This window comes from Bombina bombina, chromosome 1 (assembly GCF_027579735.1).
Source record: "Bombina bombina isolate aBomBom1 chromosome 1, aBomBom1.pri, whole genome shotgun sequence".
Lineage (NCBI taxonomy): Eukaryota > Metazoa > Chordata > Amphibia > Anura > Bombinatoridae > Bombina > Bombina bombina.
In genome coordinates, this window is record NC_069499.1 from 983,751,119 (window position 1) to 983,775,849 (window position 24,731).

Here is a 24,731-nt window from a genome sequence, read left to right on the forward strand (position 1 = left end):
TAAGATAGCTACAATATAACTAATAGTTACATTGTAGCTATCTTAGGATTTATTTTTATTTTACAGGCAATTTTGCATTTATTTTAACTAGGTAGAATAGTTATTAAATAGTTATTAACTATGTATTAACTACCTAGATAAAACAAATAAAAATTTACCTGTAAAATAAAACCTAACCTAAGTTACAATTACACCTAACACTGCACTATAATTAAATTACTTATCTAAACTAACTACAATTAAATACAATTAAATTAAATAAACTAAAGTACGAAAAAAAACAACACTAAAATACAAAAAATAATAAAATAATTACAATTTTTTTAAACTAATTACACCTAATCTAATCCCCCTAATAAAATAAAAAAGCCCCCCAAAATAAAAAAAAAAATCCCTACCCTATACTAAATTACAAATAGCCATTAAAAGGGCCTTTTGCGGGGCATTACTCCAAAGTAATCAGCTCTTTTACCTGTAAAAAAAAATGCAATACCCCCCCAACATTACAACCCACCACCCACACACCCAACCCTACTCTAAAACCCACCCAATCCCCCCTTAATAAAACCTAACACTAACCCCCTTGAAGATCACCCTACCTTGAGACGTCTTCACCCAACCGGGCAGAAGTGGTCCTCCATCTTCTATCTTCATCCATCCGACGAGGAACGGCTCTATCTTGAAGACATCCGACGCGGAGCATCCATCCAGACCGACGACTACCCGATGAATGACGGTTCCTTTAAATGACATCATCCAAGATGGCATCCCTTCAATTCCGATTGGCTGATAGGATTCTATCAGCCAATTGGAATTAAGGTAGGAAAAATCCTATTGGCTGATGCAATCAGCCAATAGGATTGAGCTTGCATTCTATTGGCTGATTGGAACAGCCAATAGAATGCGAGCTCAATCCTATTGGCTGATTGGATCAGCCAATAGGATTGAACTTCAATCCTATTGGCTGATTGCATCAGCCAATAGGATTTTTCCTACCTTAATTCTGATTGGCTGATAGAATCCTATCAGCCAATCGGAATTCAAGGGATGCCATCTTGGATGACGTCATTTAAAGGAACTGTCATTCGTCGGATAGTCGTCGGTCTGGATGGATGCTCAGCGTCAGTTGTCTTCAAGATGGAGCCGCTCCTCGTCGGATGGATGAAGATAGAAGATGCCACCTGGATGAAGACTTCTGCCCGTCTGGAGGTCCTCTTCTGCCCGGATCGGATGAAGACTTCTGCCTCTCTGGAGGACCACTTCTGCCCGGTTGGGTGACCTTTAAGGGGTTAGTGTTAGGTATTATTAAGGGGGGATTGGGTGGGTATTAGAGTAGGGTTGGGTGTGTGGGTGGTGGGTTTTAATGTTGGGGGGTATTGTATTTGATTTTTGTAAAAGAGCTGATTACTTTGGGGCAATGCCCCGCAAAAAGCCCTTTTAAGGGCTATTTGTAATTTAGTATAGGGTAGGGGTTTTTTTTATTTTGGGGGGCTTTTTTATTTTATTAGGGGGATTAGATTAGGTGTAATTAGTTTAAAATTCTTGTAATTATTTTATTTTTTTCTGTAATTTAGTGTTGTTTTTTTCGTACTTTAGTTTATTTAATTTAATTGTAGTTAATTGTAGTTAATTTAGGAAATTATTTTAATTATAGTGTAGTGTTAGGTGTAATTGTAATTTAGGTTAGGATTTATTTTACAGGTAAATTTGTCTTTATTTTAACTAGGTAGTTATTAAATAGTTAATAACTATTTAATAACTATTGTACCTAGTTAAAATAAATACAGAGTTGCCTGTAAAATAAAAATAAACCCTAAGCTAGATACAATGTAACTATTAGTTATATTGTAGCTAGCTTAGGGTTTATTTTATCAGTAAGTATTTAGTTTTAAATATGAATAATTTATTTAATTTTAGTAATTTTATTTCGTTTTATTTAAATTATATTTAAGTTAGGGGGGTGTTAGGGTTAGGGTTAGACTTAGGTTTAGGGGTTAATACATTTAATATAGTTGCGGCGACGTTGGGGTGGCAGATTAGAGGTTAATAAATGTAGGTAGGTGTTGGCGATTTTAGGGACGGCAGATTAGGGGTTAATAAAATTTATCTAGTGTTTGCGAGGCGGGAGTGCGGCAGTTTAGGGGTTAATATATTTATTGAAGTGGCGGCGATGTCAGGTCGGCAGATTAGGGGTTAAAAATGTATGTAAGTGTTTGCGATGTGGGGGCCCTCGGTTTAGGGGTTAATAGGTAGTTTATGGGTGTTAGTGTACTTTTAGCACTTTAGTTAAGAGTTTTATGTTACGGCGTTAGCCCATAAAACTCTTAACTACTGACTTTTAAATGCGGTAGGAGTCTTGACAGGAGAGGGTCTACCGCTCACTTCTTCCAAGACTCGTAATACTGGCGTTAGGAAAATCCCATTGAAAAGATAGGATACGCAATTGACGTAAGGGGATTTGCGGTATGCTCGAGTCGCAGAAAAAAAGTGAGCAGTACATCTGTACCTGCCAGACTCGTAATACCAGCGGGCGTTAAAAAGCAGCATTGGGACCTCTCAACGCTGCTTTTTAAGGCTAACGCAAGATTCTTACAGGAGGGTACCTCTGTAGAACTGACATGCCCCCTCCCTTTTGCACCATTCATAATTTTTTTAAAAACAGGTATTACATTTGAGTATACTGATTGTTACATTCAAATGTTGAAAATAACATTTGACTTAAAAAATAATTTGAAGTATCAAAATTACAATTTTTACTTGTAATAAGATGTGTTTCATTTACTTTAGAATTTTTATTTTACAGCAACATGGTTAGGATTTTTTAATAAAGGCATATTACTTTATGTATAAAATACAAAATATAAACTAATAAAATGACTACAAATGAAATTTGGATAGCACTATATTATACTGCATTTAGAGAGATGTAATGAATGCACACGAACTTCAATAAGACAGTATGACTGTATTGCCCAGCATTGTACACCCTCCCCTGGAACGCTACTCACACTATTTAAGAGCTCAAGAATCTTTTAGATTCCTAGTTTTTGTGTTCTGCTGGCCATTACCTGCTTACTGTGTCCTGTTGGCAAATTCCTTTAACTTTGTGGCCATTAATTATATATCAAATTATGCTGGGCATATTGAATTAATCTACTCACACCTGTCTGCTTGTGATACCTATCTGTTATTTCAGTCTGGCTATTATATAAATCTGCAAAAATGAAATTTTTTATGGAAACATTTGGTTATCATCTATGTGAATAAATAATGATATTTATTGACCTTATCTACCTCCTGCTATTTCCTCATTATTGTCCATTCCCTCATCCAGGCCTACTATTCTCAAAATAAACATAATCTATATGCAGTGGCATTGCTGGAGGGGGCGGATGGCGGGGCACTAGCTCCCTAATATAATTATTGGTAAACCCATGTGCCCCCCAACTGTTAGCATACATCATTCTCTCCCCACCACTATGCCCAGGCCCCATAGCTACACCCTCCTGTAACAGCGCCAATGCTCGCTGCCCACAAAACACGGGAAGTGTCCCCCTATATAACATTTTTGGAAATGCCACAATATATCTGCTTATCATATAAAAATATTTAAAATGTATGTATTTTCTTCAATAAAATATTAGAAGACACTGTCTATCCAATTACATTATTTAGCCCTTTTCTTGTGTTTTAAAGGACAGGTGCATAAAAAAACACTTTGCAGGTTCAGCAGAAGAAATTGGCCCTCTTATAGCTCCATTCTGCAAGGGTTCTTCTTTAGGAACAGTCTCTGAAAGGTCCAGACGGAACTGAGCAGCTGGAGCATTTCAGTTAGAATCACTGGTAGTGCGGTGAAAATCCTCCACAGAAGGATGAAGAGTTCTCAAAACCTATTGGGCAGAAGAAACATGAGTTTTATAATATAGTATGTTCATAGCAATAGAAAAACATAATTTATGTAAGAACTTACCTGATAAATTCATTTCTTTCATATTAGCAAGAGTCCATGAGCTAGTGACGTATGGGATATACATTCCTACCAGGAGGGGCAAAGTTTCCCAAACCTCAAAATGCCTATAAATACACCCCTCACCACACCCACAATTCAGTTTAACGAATAGCCAAGAAGTGGGGTGATAAAAAAGTGCGAAAGCATATAAAATAAGGAATTGGAATAATTGTGCTTTATACAAAATCATAACCACCACAAAAAAGGGCGGGCCTCATGGACTCTTGCTAATATGAAAGAAATGAATTTATCAGGTAAGTTCTTACATAAATTATGTTTTCTTTCATGTAATTAGCAAGAGTCCATGAGCTAGTGACGTATGGGATAATGACTACCCAAGATGTGGATCTTTCCACACAAGAGTCACTAGAGAGGGAGGGATAAAATAAAGACAGCCAATTCCTGCTGAAAAAAATCCACACCCAAAATAAAGTTTAACGAAAAACATAAGCAGAAGATTCAAACTGAAACCGCTGCCTGAAGTACTTTTCTACCAAAAACTGCTTCAGAAGAAGAAAATACATCAAAATGGTAGAATTTAGTAAAAGTATGCAAAGAGGACCAAGTTGCTGCTTTGCAGATCTGGTCAACCGAAGCTTCATTCCTAAACGCCCAGGAAGTAGAAACTGACCTAGTAGAATGAGCTGTAATTCTCTGAGGCGGAGTTTTACCCGACTCAACATAGGCAAGATGAATTAAAGATTTCAACCAAGATGCCAAAGAAATGGCAGAAGCTTTCTGGCCTTTTCTAGAACCGGAAAAGATAACAAATAGACTAGAAGTCTTACGAAAAGATTTCGTAGCTTCAACATAATATTTCAAAGCTCTAACAACATCCAAAGAATGCAACGATTTCTCCTTAGAATTCTTAGGATTAGGACATAATGAAGGAACCACAATTTCTCTACTAATGTTGTTGGAATTCACAACTTTAGGTAAAAATTCAAAAGAAGTTCGCAACACCGCCTTATCTTGATAAAAAATCAGAAAAGGAGACTCACAAGAAAGAGCAGATAATTCAGAAACTCTTCTGGCAGAAGAGATGGCCAAAAGGAACAAAACTTTCCAAGAAAGTAATTTAATGTCCAATGAATGCATAGGTTCAAACGGAGGAGCTTGAAGAGCTCCCAGAACCAAATTCAAACTCCAAGGAGGAGAAATTGACTTAATGACAGGTTTTATACGAACCAAAGCTTGTACAAAACAATGAATATCAGGAAGAATAGCAATCTTTCTGTGAAAAAGAACAGAAAGAGCAGAGATTTGTCCTTTCAAAGAACTTGCGGACAAACCCTTATCTAAACCATCCTGAAGGAACTGTAAAATTCTCGGTATTCTAAAAGAATGCCAGGAAAAATGATGAGAAAGACACCAAGAAATATAAGTCTTCCAGACTCTATAATATATCTCTCGAGATACAGATTTACGAGCCTGTAACATAGTATTAATCACAGAGTCAGAGAAACCTCTTTGACCAAGAATCAAGCGTTCAATCTCCATACCTTTAAATTTAAGGATTTCAGATCCTGATGGAAAAAAGGACCTTGTGACAGAAGGTCTGGTCTTAACGGAAGAGTCCACGGTTGGCAAGAGGCCATCCGGACAAGATCCGCATACCAAAACCTGTGAGGCCATGCCGGAGCTACCAGCAGAACAAACGAGCATTCCTTCAGAATCTTGGAGATTACTCTTGGAAGAAGAACTAGAGGCGGAAAGATATAGGCAGGATGATACTTCCAAGGAAGTGATAATGCATCCACTGCCTCCACCTGAGGATCCCGGGATCTGGACAGATACCTGGGAAGTTTCTTGTTTAGATGGGACGCCATCAGATCTATTTCTGGAAGTTCCCACATTTGAACAATCTGAAGAAATACCTCTGGGTGAAGAGACCATTCGCCCGGATGCAACGTTTGGCGACTGAGATAATCCGCTTCCCAATTGTCTACACCTGGGATATGAACCGCAGAGATTAGACAGGAGCTGGATTCCGCCCAAACCAAAATTCGAGATACTTCTTTCATAGCCAGAGGACTGTGAGTCCCTCCTTGATGATTGATGTATGCCACAGTTGTGACATTGTCTGTCTGAAAACAAATGAACGATTCTCTCTTCAGAAGAGGCCAAAACTGAAGAGCTCTGAAAATTGCACGGAGTTCCAAAATATTGATCGGTAATCTCACCTCCTGAGATTCCCAAACTCCTTGTGCCGTCAGAGATCCCCACACAGCTCCCCAACCTGTGAGACTTGCATCTGTTGAAATTACAGTCCAGGTCGGAAGCACAAAAGAAGCCCCCTGAATTAAATGATGGTGATCTGTCCACCATGTTAGAGAGTGTCGAACAATCGGTTTTAAAGATATTAATTGAGATATCTTCGTGTAATCCTTGCACCATTGCTTCAGCATACAGAGCTGAAGAGGTCGCATGTGAAAATGAGCAAAGGGGATCGCGTCCGATGCAGCAGTCATAAGACCTAGAATTTCCATGCATAAGGCTACCGAAGGGAATGATTGTGACTGAAGGTTTCGACAAGCTGTAATCAACTTTAGACGTCTCTTGTCTGTTAAAGACAGAGTCATGGACACTGAATCCATCTGGAAACCCAGAAAGGTTACCCTTGTCTGAGGAATCAAAGAACTTTTTGGTAAATTGATCCTCCAACCATGATCCTGAAGAAACAACACAAGTCGATTCGTATGAGATTCTGCTAAATGTAAAGACTGAGCAAGTACCAAGATATCGTCCAAATAAGGAAATACCACAATGCCCTGTTCTCTGATTACAGACAGCAGGGCACCGAGAACCTTTGTAAAAATTCTTGGAGCTGTAGCTAGGCCAAACGGCAGAGCCACAAACTGGTAATGCTTGTCCAGAAACGAGAATCTCAGGAACTGATAATGATCTGGATGAATCGGAATATGCAGATATGCATCCTGTAAATCTATTGTGGACATATAATTCCCTTGCTGAACAAAAGGTAAGATAGTCCTTACAGTTACCATCTTGAACGTTGGTATCCTTACATAACGATTCAATATTTTTAGATCCAGAACTGGTCTGAAAGAATTCTCCTTCTTTGGTACAATGAAGAGATTTGAATAAAACCCCATCCCCTGTTCCGGAACTGGAACTGGCATAATTACTCCAGTCAACTCTAGATCTGAAACACATTTCAGAAATGCTTGAGCTTTTACTGGATTTACTGGGACATGGGAAAGAAAAAATCTCTTTGCAGGAGGTCTCAACTTGAATCCAATTCTGTACCCTTCTGAAACAATGCTCTGAATCCAAAGATTGTGAACAGAATTGATCCAAATTTCCTTGAAAAAACGTAACCTGCCCCCTACCAGCTGAGCTGGAATGAGGGCCGCACCTTCATGTGGACTTAGAAGCAGGCTTTGCCTTTCTAGCTGGCTTGGATTTATTCCAGACTGGAGATGGTCTCCAAACTGAAACTGCTCCTGAGGATGAAGGATCAGGCTTTTGTTCTTTGTTGAAACGAAAGGAACGAAAACGATTATTAGCCCTGTTTTTACCTTTAGATTTTTTATCCTGTGGTAAAAAAGTTCCTTTCCCACCAGTAACAGTTGAAATAATGGAATCCAACTGAGAACCAAATAATTGTTACCCTGGAAAGAAATGGAAAGTAAAGTTGATTTAGAAGCCATATCAGCATTCCAAGTTTTAAGCCATAAAGCTCTTCTAGCTAAAATAGCTAGAGACATAAACCTGACATCAACTCTGATAATATCAAAAATGGCATCACAGATAAAATTATTAGCATGTTGAAGAAGAATAATAATATCATGAGAATCACGATGTGTTACTTGTTGCGCTAAAGTTTCCAACCAAAAAGTTGAAGCTGCAGCAACATCAGCCAAAGATATAGCAGGTCTAAGAAGATTACCTGAACACAGATAAGCTTTTCTTAGAAAGGACTCAATTTTCCTATCTAGAGGATCCTTAAACGAAGTACCATCTGACGTAGGAATAGTAGTACGTTTAGCAAGGGTAGAAATAGCCCCATCAACTTTAGGGATCTTGTCCCAAAATTCTAATCTGTCAGACGGCACAGGATATAATTGCTTAAAACGTTTAGAAGGAGTAAATTAATTACCCAAATTATCCCATTCTTTGGAAATTACTGCAGAAATAGCATTAGGAACAGGAAAAACTTCTGGAATAACCACAGGAGCTTTAAATACCTTATCTAAACGTTTAGAATTAGTATCAAGAGGACCAGAATCCTCTATTTCTAAAGCAATTAGTACTTCTTTAAGTAAAGAACGAATAAATTCCATTTTAAATAAATATGAATATTTATCAGCATCAACCTCTGAGACAGAATCCTCTGAACCAGAGGAATCATCAGAATCAGAATGATGATGTTCAGTTAAAAATTCATCTGTAGGGAGAGAAGTTTTAAAAGATTTTTTACGTTTACTAGAAGGAGAAATAACAGACATAGCCCTCTTTATGGATTCAGAAACAAAATCTCTTATATTATCAGGAACATTCTGCACCTTAGATGTTGAAGGAACTGCAACAGGCAATGGTACTTTACTAAAGGAAATATTATCTGCTTTAACAAGTTTGTCATGACAATCAATACAAACAACAGCTGGAGGAATAGCTACCAAAAGTTTACAGCAGATACACTTAGCTTTGGTAGATTCAGCACTTGACAGCGATTTTCCTGTAGTATCTTCTGACTCAGATGCAACGTGAGACATCTTGCAATATGTAAGAGAAAAAACAACATATATATAAAGCAAAATTGATCAAATTCCTTAAATGACAGTTTCAGGAATGGGAAAAAATGCCAAAGAACAAGCTTCTAGCAACCAGAAGCAATAAAAAATGAGACTTAAATAATGTGGAGACAAAAGTGACGCCCATATTTTTTCACGCCAAATAAGACGCCCACATTATTTGGCGCCTAAATGCTTTTTGGCGCCAAAAATGACGCCACATCCGGAACGCCGACATTTTTGGTGCAAAATAACGTCAAAAAATGACGCAACTTCCGGCGACACGTATGACGCCGGAAACGGAAATAGAATTTTTGCGCCAAAAAAGTCCGCGCCAAGAATGACGCAATAAAATGAAGCATTTTCAGCCCCCGCGAGCCTAACAGCCCACAGGGAAAAAGTCAAATTTTAAGGTAAGAAAAATGTTAAATTAAAATGCATTATCCCAAATATGAAACTGACTGTCTGAAAATAAGGAAAGTGAACATTCTGAGTCAAGGCAAATAAATGTTTGAATACATATATTTAGAACTTTATAAACAAAGTGCCCAACCATAGCTAGGAGTGTCACAGAAAATAAGACTTACTTACCCCAGGACACTCATCTACATATAGCAGATAGCCAAACCAGTACTGAAACGAGAATCAGCAGAGGTAATGGTATATATAAGAGTATATCGTCGATCTGAAAAGGGAGGTAAGAGATGAATCTCTACGACCGATAACAGAGAACCTATGAAATAGACCCCTTAGAAGAAGATCACTGCATTCAAATAGGCCATACTCTCCTCACATCCCTCTGACATTCACTGCACGCTGAGAGGAAAACCGGGCTCCAACTTGCTGCGGAGCGCATATCAACGTAGAATCTAGCACAAACTTACTTCACCACCTCCATCGGAGGCAAAGTTTGTAAAACTGAATTGTGGGTGTGGTGAGGGGTGTATTTATAGGCATTTTGAGGTTTGGGAAACTTTGCCCCTCCTGGTAGGAATGTATATCAAATACGTCACTAGCTCATGGACTCTTGCTAATTACATGAAAGAAAAGAATTTTGTGTCAATTAAATTACTATTAATAGTGGTTGTCCAGTAAGTAAAGCTATGATAGTAAAACCATGACAAAGTCTGTAACAAAACTGTTAAGCTTAAGAGAAAACAGGTGTGAAATTAGTGCCAAATTTCTCCTGCAGAGGATTGTTAGACGCTGGGTAAACCACAGGTACTGATGTAGTCCTGCAGAGGAAGGCTGACTAGGCCTAGCCCTAGCAAAAAGCTGATAAATCTGGGGCAGATGGAGACCCACAGCAATTGATGTGTGAGCCTGTAGTGATTGCAGAAAATTTCAGTCAAAGGAAACCAAGTGACAAAGCAAAGGGAGCAGGTAAATGGATAATCAAGTAAACAGTTCCAAAAGACAGTGTCCATACTTTCATTCAGAGCAATAAAGCAAAGGAGCAGGCAGGTAGCAGAGTCCAAATTTACAAACCAGTGTCAAACCAGCATAGACAGAACATAATAGTGCTTACTAAAGACTACTCTTCAGACTGCACACCAGCAACAGTGCAAATTAAAATACTGACCACATTAACCCCAGATTGTTTCTTAGAGAGGCTCATAGCATACATGGGTTAGTTCTTCAGGACCTAACAGTTTATTATTTTTATGAAGGGCTACGATTTTCAGTGTAGCTGCTACTTTCTACTTTACAGCTTAGTAGTAGGAAGTTTGCCAGTTGCTTTCTACAAAGAGGCTTTCATGTTCACTTCAACCCATTTTTTTAAGGTAGGACAGTCATGTAGTTGGTATTCCCTTAATTTCATAGGATGAGCATCTAGGATCTTCTTTTGGAATTCCATCTACTTATTAACAGCATCATGCTCCCCAATATTTGTCTCCAGGCTTAGAGTTAAGTTCTCAGTTGCTACTGCCTCAGCATGTGGAGTAGGTGTGTAGACTGAATCACCACAGGCTAGCCCTTGCACAAGATGCTCTTCTAGATGAGTTTCCCCCAGTGAGGATCTTCAGGCCAGGGTAATTTACTTTGCCTTGCTCACCTTCTCTAAAGTGAACAAAGCTTTTCAAGGTCTTTTCCCATGTCTTTGGGTTCCAGATTTTTGTGCCTCTTACAATTCTTGTTTTAGCCAATCACAATGCCCTCTCAGCTCTGTTGTCAAGTATAGAAAATCTCTGAGATGGTATGTATATATACACGTTGGAATCAAATGATAAGATGAAGGTTCCTATAAAAACCTAAATTCAAATAGGATTGTGCTTGCTGCTTTTGTTGATGGTCTAATTTGCAGGTTCAATGTGTTGCTGTTTTAACTTCACCATACAAGTGTGTGTGCAACAATTGGGATTTGTCATTATGCATTGGCTTGTAGGGGCTTCTCCAAAGTCTCGCAGAAATCCTTCCTCCAAAATCAGTCTGCATGCAGATTATCCATACCAAATAATTTGGGCATGTTAGATTAGACACAGAAGTTTTTAAAACTTTCAAAGCTCCAATATATGTGGTAATTTTTTCTGCTTTTATAATGTCTGGGCCTAACATGCCTGTAATAATTTTGCTTAACCCCTTAATGACCACAGCACTTTTCCATTTTCTGTCCGTTTGGGACCAAGGCTATTTTTACATTTTTGCGGTGTTTGTGTTTAGCTGTAATTTTCCTCTTACTCATTTACTGTACCCACATATATTATATACCGTTTTTCTCGCCATTAAATGGACTTTCCAAAGATACCATTATTTTCATCATATCTTATAATTTACTTTAAAAAAAATTATAAAATATGAGAAAAAAATGGAAAAAAACACACTTTTTCTAACTTTGACCCCCAAAATCTGTTATACATCTGCAACCACCAAAAAACACCCATGCTAAATAGTTTCTAAATTTTGTCCTGAGTTTAGAAATACCCAATGTTTACACGTTCTTTGCTTTTTTTGTAAGTTATAGGGCCATAAATACAAGTAGCACTTTGCTATTTCCAAACCATTTTTTTTCAATATTAGCGCTAGTTACCTTAGAACACTAATATCTTTCAGGAATCCCTGAATATCTATTGACATGAATATATTTTTTTTTAGTAAACATCCCAAAGTATTGATCTAGGCCAATTTTGGTATATTTCATGCCACCATTTCACCGCCAAATGCGATCAAATACAAAAAATCGTTCACTTTTTCACAAATTTTTTCACAAACTTTTGGTTTCTCACTGAAATTATTTACAAACAGCTTGTGCAATTATGGCATAAATGATTGTAAATTTTTCTTTGGGATCCCCTTTGTTCAGAAATAGCAGACATATATGGCTTTGGTGTTGCTTTTTGGTAATTAGAAGGATGCTAAATGCCACTGTGCACCACACGGGTATTATGCCCAGCAGTAAAGGGGTTAATTAGGGAGCATGTAGGGAGCTTTTTGGGGTAATTTTAGCTTTAGTGTAGTGTAGTAGACAACCCCAAGTAATGATCTAGGCCCATTTTGGTATATTTCATGCCACCATTTCACCGCCAATTGCGATCAAATTAAAAAAAAAGTTAAATTTTTCACAATTTTAGGTTTCTCACTGAAATCATTTACAAACAGCTTGTGCAATTATGGCACAAATTGTTGTAAATGCTTCTCTGGGATCCCCTTTGTTCAGAAATAGCAGACATATATGGCTTTGGCGTTGCTTTTTGGTACTTAGAAGGCCGCTAAATGCCGCTGCGCATCACACGTGTATTATAGCTAGCAGTGAAGGGGTTAATTAGGAAGTTTGTAGGGAGCTTGCAGGGTTAATTTTAGCTTTAGTGTAGAGATCAGCCTCCCACCTGACACATCAGACCCCCTGATCCCTCCCAAACAGCTCCCTTCCCTCCCCCACCCCACAATTGTCCCCGCCATCTTAAGTACTGGCAGCAACTCTGCCAGTACTAAAATAAAATATATATTTATGCTTTTTGGGGTTTTTTTTAAGCATATTTACATATGCTGCTGTGTAGGAGCCCCCCTTAGCCCCCAACCTGGCTGATCCCCCACCAAACAGCTGTCTAACCCTCCCCCTCTGCCTTAATGGCCGCCATCTTGGGTACTGGCAGCTGTCTGCCAGTACCCAGTTTATAAAAAAAAATAGTTGCTTTATTATTTATTATTATTATTATCCCCCATTTTCTGTAGTGTAGCTCCCCTACCCACCAAAGAACAAACCCCAACCCCCTCCTAGATACCTTTGACTGGGTTTGTTTAGAAAATAAAAAGATTTACACAAACTTTTACAACAGTCTTTTCTGTAGTGTAGCGGTTCCCACCCGCTCCCGCCCCGTGCACGCACCCGCCCGCCGCCCGACGTGCACGCGCGCGCGCCTGTGCGCGCCCCCATCGCCCCCGCCCCCGATCCCGCCCCCCTCTACATTACCCGGCCCATCGATGGCCGCCCACCCGCCTCCCAAGTCAGCTCCCACCCACCAACGTTACCGGCCACCGATGTCCGGTGCAGAGAGGGCCACAGAGTGGCTCTCTCTGCACCGGATGGCCATTTAAGGTTATTGCAGGATGCCTCCATATCGAGGCATCACTGCAATAACCGGAAAGCAGCTGGAAGCGAGCAGGATCGCTTCCAGCTGCTTTACACACCGAGGACGTGCAGGGTACGTTCTCAGGCATTAACTGCCTTTTTTCTGAGGACGTACCCTGCACGTCCTCGGTCGTTAAGGGGTTAAAGGGACAGTCAAGTCCAAAATAAACTTTCATGATTCAAATAGGGCATGTAATTTTAAACAACTTTCCAATTTACTTTTATCACCAATTTTGCTTTGTTCTCTTGGTATTCTTGTTAGTTGAAAGCTAAACCTAGGTAGGCTCATATGCTAATTTCTTAGCCCTTAAAGGCCACCTCTTATGTGAATGCATTTTGACAGTTTTCCACCACTAGAGGGCATTAGTTCATGTGTGTCATATACATAACATTGAGCTCATGCATGTGAAGTTACCTAGGAGTAAGCACTGATTGGCTAAAATGCAAGTTTGTCAAAAGAACTGAAATAAGGGGGCAGTCTGCAGAGGCTTAGATACAAGGTAATCACAAAGGTAAAACGTGATTGCCTTCAGCCAATCACAAAATGCATATATGTATATTCTGTGAATTCTTGCACATGTCCAGTAGGAGCTGGGGCTTTAGAAAGTGTTCATATAAAAAGATTTAGCAAATTTATATAATGGAAGTGAATTGGAAAGTGGTTTAAATTTATGTGACCCTAGTGTTCCTTTAATGCAGCCCCATGGAAGGCTAAATCAGGGGATGTTTATAAACACTGGCAATAGAAAATGAATACTCAGCCAGTGGTTTGACTTAAAGGGACAGTCAAGTCCAAAAAAACTTTCATGTTTTAAATAGGGCATGCCATTTTAAACAACTTCCCAATTTACTTTTATCACCAATTTTGCTTTGTTCTCTTGGTATTCTTAGTTGAAAGCTAAAACTAGGAGGTTCATATGCTAATTTCTTAGACCTTGAAGACTGCCTCTAATCTGAATACATTTTGACCACTAGAGTGCATTAGTTCACATGTTTCATATAGATAACATTGAGCTCATGCATGTAAAGTGACCTAGGAGTGAGCACTGATTGGCTAAACTGCATGTCTGTCAAAAGAACTGAAATAAGGGGGCAGTCAGCAGAAGCTTAGATACAAGATAATTACAGAGGTAAAACATGTATTATTATAACTGTGTTGGTTATGCAAAACTGAGGAATGGGTAATAAAGGGATTTCTTTCTTTTTAAACAACAAAAATTCTGGTGTTGACTGTCCCTTTAATGGCCATTAAATACAGTAGTATTGCATAATCAACAAATCCATAATTAAAAGGCAATGTAATAGCATTTACTCTGAATTTTAAACAAACAGTATTTTTTTTTCTGACAAATTTCAAAATGTACTTTTGAAGGCCCCCTCTATCATAGCCATTAGCCAATCACTCATATACATATACACTGTGAACCTTTGCACATACTCAATAGTAGCTGGTGCCTCAGAAAGTGTGCATATAAAAAGACTATGGGGGATATATATAAAAGTCTCAACTATGCTGTATTCGCCGACACCAATACACTCGCCTAACATCGAGGCCGCAGACCTGAATACGATCCCCATATTTATAAAAAAAAAAGCCAGCAAAAAGCAGCGCAACAAGTAGGCTTTTGTTAACTAACAGTCATCGATCTCGTGTCTATTCGGCTTTTTCCCAACTTTATTTATACCCTGTCACTAAACGCCACCACTATACTAAAATGTTTAACCCCTATTAAATTAACAATATTACATATTAAAAAACCCTAACCCTACTCAAATTATTTAAATATACTATTAAACATTACTAAATTATAAAAAAAAAATAAAGGCTAAGTTACAAAAAATAAAAACACTAAATTACAAAATTTAACAAAAACAAACAAACCACATTATCAAAAATAAAAACAAATTACACCTAATCTAAATCTTATAGCCCTATCAAAATAAAAAAGCCCCCCCAAAATAAAAAACCTAGCCTACAATAAACTACTAATGGCCCTTAAAAGGGCCTTTTGCGGGGCATTGCCTCAAAGAAATCAGCTCTTTTACCTGTAATTTTTTTTTAATATAGTTAATTTAATTGGTAGTTTAATGTAATTTTAGTATAATAGTTAGGGAAGGTTAATTAATAGTTTAGAATTAGTTGATTTTAATTCTACAGGTAAGTTTAAAATTATTTTAAGATACTTTATGTAAAATTAGCGGGTTGTTAGGTATGTTAGTGATGTGGGAGGCCAGAGGTTTAGGGGTTAATACGTTTATTTAGGTTGCGGTGGGGTTGGGGAGCGGCGGGATAGGGGTTAATACTTTTATTTAGGTTGCGGCAATGTCGGGGGCGGCAGATTAAGGGTGTTTAGACTCGGGGCTTATGTTAGGGTGTTAGGTGTAAACATAACTGGTTTTCTACCATATAAATCAATGGGATATCTATCAGCATCGAACATAAGCTTTCGTGCTTTCAGACTCCCATTGATTCCTATGGCATCCGTGGCCTCCAGGGTGGCGGATTGAAAACCAGGTACGCTGGGCTGGAATAGCCGCGAGCATACCTGTTAACTATTTGATAACTTTTAAAATGTGTCAAATACTGCCAAATGTGTATTCGGAACATCTGTAATGACGTAAGCATCGATCTGTGTCTGATTGAGACCGGCGGATCGTATGTTACGTCACAGATTTCAACTTTTGCCGATGTAGGCTTTGATAACTAGGTAGGATCAGGCTCGCCACAATTACGCTGCAGAATTCCAGCGTATTTGCGGTTGACAGCTTGATAAATATGCCCCCATGGCAAGATTATACGCAGTTTTGGTATCACATATACAGCACCGCATATAAATGCGGCACGTATATTTCACCCGTCGGCTGCAATTTTTACTCCCATAAGCTAACATAGAACAGCGTCGTAAATCAGTATCACATATTCAGCGCAAGGATTTATGCAGTGAAAATTGAGAAATTTTACTCCATTTTTAACTTGCCACTAGCCTTGTGCTGAGTATGTGAGCACCGTAACTCCTGTAACTGCCTGAAAATATTAACTAACATCTAACGCATGCGCAATATCTAACGCATGCGCTATCTTTCTACCTGTCAACCGCAATCCCCCAACGCAATAACTAATAAAGTATATGAACCCCTAATCCACCATTAACCCACATCGCAACAAACCTAATAAAACGATGAACCCGTAATCCGCCAAACCCATACAACGCAATAATCCTAATAAATGTATTAACCCCTAATCCGTTAAACCCCACAACCCAAATAACTAATTAAATTACTAAGCCCCTTAACCTTACACCCCCTAAATTAACCCCCAATTGCCTAATTTAAAAAATACTAAATTGCAATTAAAATAAAAAAGCTAACATTACTTAAAAAAAAAATGAAAAAAGTCTAACATAACATAAAATAATAAACCAAATGATCAAAAATTAAAAAAAATAAACCTAATCCCTATGAAAATAAACCCCCCCCCAAAAAAACCCACCCCCTAATCTAATGCTAAACTACAAATAGCCCTTCAAAGGGCCTTTTGTAGGGCATTGCCCTAAATTAAACAGCTCCCCCCCACCCACCAATCCCCCCCCCAAAAATAAAAAAAAACTAACGCTAAAAAATCTTAAACACAGTCCGAAACAGGAACGTCCTTCTCCGCCGTACTTTAGGGATTTCTGGGCACTCTTAAAGAGTTGAATACCCTTTTAAGGGCAATGTCCATACAAATGCCCCTTTAGGGCCAATGGGTAGTTTAGGATTTTTTAGTGTTAGGATTTTTTTTTATTTTGGGGGTTTTGGTGGTTGGGGGGGTTTACTGTTAGAGGGGGGACTTAGTATTTTTTAAGGTAAAATAGCTGTTTAACTTAGGGCAATGCCCTACAAAAGGCCATTTTAAGGGCTATTAGTAGTTTAGCATTAGATTAGGGGGTGTTTTTATTTTGGGGTACTTTTTTATTTTCATAGGGATTAGGTTTAATTTTTTTATTTTTGATAATTTGGTTTATTATTTTATGTATTGTTAGACTTTTGTATTTTTCGTAATCTTAGATTAATTTAAATTTAGCTTTTTTAATTGTAATTTAATATTTTTTAATTTGGGTAATTGGGGTTAATTTAGGGGGTCTTAGGTTAGGGGCTTAGTAATTTAATTAGGTTTTTGCATTGTGGGGGTTTGGCGTATTGGGGTTAATAGATTTATTAGGATTATTGCGTTGTGTGGGTTTGGCAGATTAGGAGTTAATAGTTTTATTAGGTTTGTTGCGATGTGGGTTAATGGCAGATTAGGGGTTAATATACTTTATTAGGTTTTTTGCGATGTGGGTTAATGGCAGATTAGGGGTTAATCTACTTTATTAGGTTTATTGCAATGTGGGTTAATGGCGGATTAGGGGTTAATATACTTTATTAGGTTTTTGTGATGTGGGTTAATGGCGGATTAGGGGTTAATAGTTTTATTAGGTAGATCGTGATGTGGGCGAATGGCGGATTAGGGGTTAATAGTTTAATTAGGCTTATTGTGTTGTGGGGGTTGTCGGTTTAGGGGTTAATACTTTTATTATTAGTTCCGATGTGGGTTTGACGGCGGATATAGGGGTTTTATGTGTCAGGTTTATTTTTGGAAGGCGGGTTAGACTTTTACAGGAGATTTTATATATTTTTCTATTTTGTTAGGCGCTAGCAGTTTCTAAAGTGCTGTAAATCACTGGCGACTCCAGAAATTTGTATTTACGCTCATTTCTGGACATCGCTAGTTTATCCGACTTACGGCACTTTATGAACTGTTGTTGGGGTTTATGTAAAACCCCCATGTGAGAGGTGAAATTCCTAGCGGCGCAGGTTTCAGCCTTTGCGCTGAAGCCTGCACCACACATGTAATCTCGCCCTATAAGAGTGACAGAAGGCCAATGTTCAAAGGATCTTCAGGTCCATAACAAACTATTTTCAGTCCTGTCAGTCTTGCAAATCTCCTCCCTGGCTAGACGTCATCTGCAGACAGTGTCAGGCACAAGACCAGATTGACTCCTCCATATGAGGCAAGTGGTGGGTGCAGTTTGGCTATTGAAAACCAATTGCAACAAACACAGTGTTCATTTGATTTAATACCTCAGTGTGACATATTAAATGGCAGTTACAGCTACTTGCTGCTACTACTACATACCCCCCAACATTTCCTGGATGCTATCCAAGGTCTGTGAAGCACCAGCCATGGATGTTAGGTGTCCAGTATTTAACTAGATAGTACAGGATTTTAGCAGCTGCCCAGTAAAATCTTCATAAAAATACTGAAAAACCATTATAGGCAGAGTTGTGAGTGTTCTATGGGGGTCATTACTTGTGTGTGGGAGGTGTCATTTGTGTACTGTGAGATTGATTTGGTTGGTTGTGAGTGAAGACAGGGCAGTCATAGAGCTATATGTTGTCCTTGGTTTCACTTTAGAAGCCTGGATAATTATAAACATCTAAAAGACCAGAAAAACAGCACCCTCACTTAAATAATCAGTCACAAAGACTCTAAGGTTAATATGCAAAATAGAAAATTATTTATGAGATCATGAATAAATAAATAAACAGAAAAACACATATGTAGACACATAGACACACAAAACAACACATGGGTCCCTCACAACCAAAAGAGTGACCTAGCCAGCTATAACAGTCATTAATGGTGCACCATATTAGCAGGTCAATGCCGTTATTGTTCAATATAGGCACTGTGCTTTGTTTCATAGATGTATAAAATGTTAGTAATAGCGACAGCCAAGCCGCAAATGATTACATGCAGATACAACAAAGCAAGCAAAGCGGTTAGGCAAATAGTCTTGTAAGGTGCATGCAGGCAAAAAGGCACTCAAAAGAAAAGGAAAGTTATGATCCGCTGTAACCCCGTGTTGGGTATCCACATGAGCGTACACAATCTACGGTAGTAAAAGGCAAATCACCGTCAGCAGGAGCTGCCACCCCCTCCGGTAGCTACAATAGCCAGTTATACTACCTCTCCCTTATTTGCAGTGATTATCTTTAGCAGCAAAAAGCAGGGGGGCTGGCCTAGGTATAGTCCTTTTAAAATGTGTTTGATATTATATTAAACAAAAACTGATAAAGTGAAACACATGAAAAATCATAAAGTTAGGCTTTTTACTTGTATGGGATTCTAGAATGCTTTCTGGTTATCATGTGGCGCTTTCTGTGGGACTCATGCGGGGCATCTTACAGCTACAATAATCCTTTTCTTCTAGGGGATATAGGCTGCAATCTCAAGTGCAATGCTTTCTGATCACTGAGGGCACTGATATAAGCTAAAGTGGAAAGCTGATTGGGTTGCGCAACCTCCAAATGCGCCCGATCATGTCCGCCGCACATCGATAAATGCCAACAGCATACGCTATCAGCACTTACCATTGCACAAGCAATTCTAGTGAAATGCTTGTGAAATGCCACCCCCTGCACAGGAGTTAAGACCGCTGCTTCTCAACTCCTGTTTCTGGCAAGCCTGAAGGACCGTGCGGAAACAGATGCATTGACGGGTTGATAAATCAACTCCCTAGACTATTCTGTTAACGTGTCCTTTTAACCACTTAACAGCACATGACGACGCATGGCCATCATGCATTCAATGCTTTCAGTGCACATGATGGCCACATATCTTCATCTAAAGGGCTGCTTTCAGGGCTAATCACAGCCCTTCTCCTCGCTGGGGTCTATGAGTTGGCCAAGTGGCCCTGCATTGCAGAGGGAATGAAGCGATGCCAGTAAAGTAATCAAGCTCAGAAGAACCAGGAACTGCACAAGACTTAAGTGAGCTGAATGGACAGGTAATCTCAATCTCAGTTCTCTTATTCCTAGAGACCCCCAAGATTAACTGTTTGAAAGGTAACTGCCTGATCTTTTGAATGGGGTATAAAGTACAATTAAAATAATACAAAGAAATGTTAAAACACCTCATATCACATTATAACAAGCCACCAAAAAGGCCTAGAGAACCCCATGACCCCCTATTTTAAAGCCCAAAAGCCCCTCTTTAAAATAAATCCCCTATATAAGTTTTAATAGACAGGTGATCACTATGGTTAATAGTGATCACCTGGCATGAATAAATGTGCATTTACTTGAGCTCATGCGCCCCTACGACCATATCAAATCATATATGAAAATGCCCTAATTTATATGAAAAAAACCCTGTTATTTTCACTATAGAGTTTAGAAAAAAAGACACTTTTGTTTACAACCTTGTTCATTAAAAGACATATTTTATGCTTACCTGATAAATTAATTTCTTTAATGGTAGGGAAAATCCACAATCCATTACTCCTGGGAATTACTCTTCTCTACCACTAGGAGGAGGCAAAGATTCCCAAACCCAAAGAGAATTATAAAACCCCTCCTACCTCACACAAAACTTCTAATGTATAACTAAGTAAACTGTGGTAATAAAAATGAATAAGAGCTAAAAAAGTAGCAGGGGAAAAAGATGTGCTAAAGAAAAAAATAACCGCAAAAAAACATATGGGTGAATTCTCATTGACTCTCACCACTATTAAATTAATTAATTTATCAGGTAAGCATAAATTATGTTTTCTTTCATACAGGTGGTGAGAGCCCACAATCCATTATTCTTGGGAACTAATACCCAAGATGTGGAGTCCACAAGTAATAACATAAAGGGAGGGATTTAAAAACATATTTTTTCACTCAGAAATTAAATCCACAAGCCCAATAAAAAAATAAAAACATTTCTTTGAATCCACTTAAAATAAATAAAAAAGGCAAAAGAATCAAACTGAGACAGCTGCCCGAAGAACTTTCCTACCAAAGGCTGCTTCAGATGAAGCAAAAACATCAAAATGGTAGAATTTTGAAAATGTATGCAAAGAAGACCAAGTAGCTGCCTTACAAATCTAATTGACTGAAGCCTCATTCTTGTAAGGCCAAGAAAGTGGCAACTGACCTAGTGGAATGAGCAGTAATCCCATGTGGTGGAGGCTGACCTGCCTACAAATAATCTTTGTGAATCAAATGTATTAACCATTGGGTTGATTACTGGTTTAATATGGACCAGAGCCTGAATAAAAGTATGAATATCAGGAAGATTAGCAATCTTCCTGTGGAACAACACTGAAAGAGCAGAAAAGCTGCCCCTTTAGAGAGCTGGTAGATAGGAAAAACATGATCTAAACAGACCTTAAGACAGAAGGTCTGACCTTAGAAGAAGAGGCCAAGGATGACAGCTGAACCGGATCTGAATACTAAACCATCCTGTTTAAGCAGTGCTAGGTCCAACCAGGATTACTGACGACTTCTCTAGGCTTATCTTAGAAATCCCTCTGGGAAGAAGTACCAAAGGAGGAAACAGAAAAGCAAGCTGAAAAGACCAAGGAACTACAAGAGAATCCACTAACTCTGCCTGAGGATCTCTGGACCTCGCAATGTACCTGGGAAATTTGTTGTTCAAAAGAGACGCCATCAGATCTACCTCTGGGAGACCACACAGATTCACAATCTGATTAAACACATCCTGGTTAATAGACCACTCCCCTAGATGTAGAGATTAATGTCTGAGAAAGTCTACCTAATCACTCCTGGAATATGAATTGCCGAGACTAGAAAGGAATTGGTTTCTGCCTATGAGAGAATTCTAGACACCTCCATCATTGCTAGGGAACTGTGAGTTCCCCCTGATGGTTGACATAAGCTACTGCAGTGACATTGTCTGTCTAGAAACAGAGATGAGACTCTCTTTTCAACAGAGGTCAAGCTTTAAGAGCCCTGAAAATTGAATTTCTAGAAGATTGATTCATAACCTCACCTACCGAGGACCCTAAACTCCCTGTGCTCTCACAGACACCCAAACAGCTCCCCAACCTGAGAGACTTGCATCTGTAGTGACCACAGTCCAAGTAGGATGAGCAAAAATAGCCCCTTGAATAATAAACTGATGATCAGGCCACCAAGTTAGAGACTGACTTGTACTGTGATCTAAAAATATCCTTTGAGACAGCTCAGTATAATCTCTGCACCATTGACGTAGCATACAAGGATGAAGAGGACTCACGTGAAAGTGTGCACATAAAATTGCATCTGAAGCTGCAATCATAAGACCTAGGACTTCCATACAAAGAGCAACCTAGGGAAACAAGAGAGAGACTGAAGGTTCAGACAAGCTGACACCAATTTTTACCTTCTCAGCTCTGTTAGAGAAAGACTCATGGAGACTAAATCTATTTGAAAAACCCAAAAAGCTACCTTAGTCTGAGGAAACAGAGATTTTTGGAAAATTGATCCTCTAACCATGCCATAGAAGAAACAGCAAGCCTTAACCCGGCATGTGCAACCACAATGCACATAAACCAGCAAGCCCACTCATGAAACTCAAACTAAGCACACCAAAATAGCCAACGTGAGCAAAAAAGCAAGGGAGTAGTGAAAAGGATTCTCTCCCAGGGCCATATATAGTAGCAAATATATATACAAAGTAAGAAAGTGCCCATAATATAGATATAGAGTGTCTAAAACATTTAATAAATGATAACAATAGACACTTTTCTACTAACAAATAAGCGGCAGACAGCCAAACAAGTAATGAAACATATCAGCAGTGGTCATGGAATGGGAGTCTATTGTAGATCCATAAAGGGAGGCAAAAGACAAGTCCCTGAAACCAACTATAAAAGGTTTATTAAAAAAATTCCCATGAGGTGAAAAAAGAATCACAAACTATATCCCATATACATCCCTCTGACAAATACTGTACTCTGAGGGAAAACCAGGCCTCAAAATAGACTGAAAACCCCTCTCTCTGAGGAATCAAATGCACATCTTCATTATTCAACCACCTCTAGCAGAGGCAAAGTAAAGACTGAAGTATGTGTGAAGTGAGAGGAGTTTTATAGGGCTCTTGGGGTTTGGGAATCTTTACATCCTCCTATTGGTAGAGAAGAGTAATTCCTAGGAGTAATGGATTGTGGGCTCTCACCACCTGTATGAAAGAAATTTAATATATTTTTTTAATTAGGGGTTCACTAGGCACTTATAACAGACCATCAAAAACGTCTAGAGATCCCTATGGGCCCTTTATTATTATTATCATTTATTTAGATAGTGCTGCAACATTCTGTAGCACTAGGTACCGAGATAGGGGTAGCTCAGTTGTTAAATTCCCTGACTACAAAAAAAAAGCCTGTTTAAAAAGATCCAAGGTCACAGGTTCAAATCCCAGCAGGGCCAACTCAGCCTTTCATCCTTCCAAGGTTGATTAAATGAGTAGGGATAAACAAGAGAAAAGTTGACAGTACCCAGCACTCACATAGTACCATAGAGCAGCTGTGATATATGAAACCGGGTCAGTGTCAGAGACTGGTTGTGAAATAAAACGTAACTTTTACTAATCCCAAATAAAATTGGCAAGGTGTACCAAAGGTGTATTACATAGACTAATTGTTAGAACAAACATTTAAAACTTAGAATAAAAACGGAAAAATATGGGCTGCTTGTGTGAGACACAGGGACAAAATTAACACCAGGATAATTATTTAGACATCCAGTCCAGCTCAAAACTCACGAAAATGAATGGATTGCACTGAAACTTATCTGAGGAGGGAAGACTGGGGCAGGAGACCCAAGTGGTAGAAGACGAGAATATACTACAAGTTATAAATATATCCAAAAGAACCTTGAATCAAGAACATATTAAAGTCCTTGCTAGAGGCATTTCCTTCTCACCCACACCGCCCCTTGATAAGTTTGAATTAATTAAGGACCTCCATATGTTCTGCCGTAAACTGGCACTGAAAAAGATGTATACCACTCATAATGACCCTATCACTGATGAATTAAGAACTTTGGACACCTTAGTGGAACTTTGGAATGAAAGTGAGGGGACTGTTTCCCAGACTAATGATGTTACTTTGGATAATAAACTTAGAATTATATCAAAGTTTATGCCAACAATTAACAAAATACCCCCACTACAAGTATTCCAAAATATGGTTATGACTGATTTTTTAAAAATGAATGATAACAAAAAAACTTTCAATTTGAGTAAAGTAGAAAGTGAAGCACTCATGGAAATTAAAACATGGGATGATGTGGTGATTAAGGCGTCAGATAAAGGGGGTAATGTGGTTATCTGGGATAAGGAGGAGTATGTACAGGAAGCTAACAAACAATTAAATGACAAGAAATGCTATAAACAACTCTTTTCAAATCCGACTACTCAATTTGTGGTGAGTTATAACAAATTAATAACAGAAGCTAAAAATAATGGAATCATTAGCCAAAAGGAATATCGCTTCCTAGAAGTTAAGAACCCTAAAACTGCAACACTATACCTTCTACCCAAAGTTCATAAAAATAGAAATAAACCACCTGGTAGACCTATAGTCTCAAGTATAGGAAGTTTATGTGA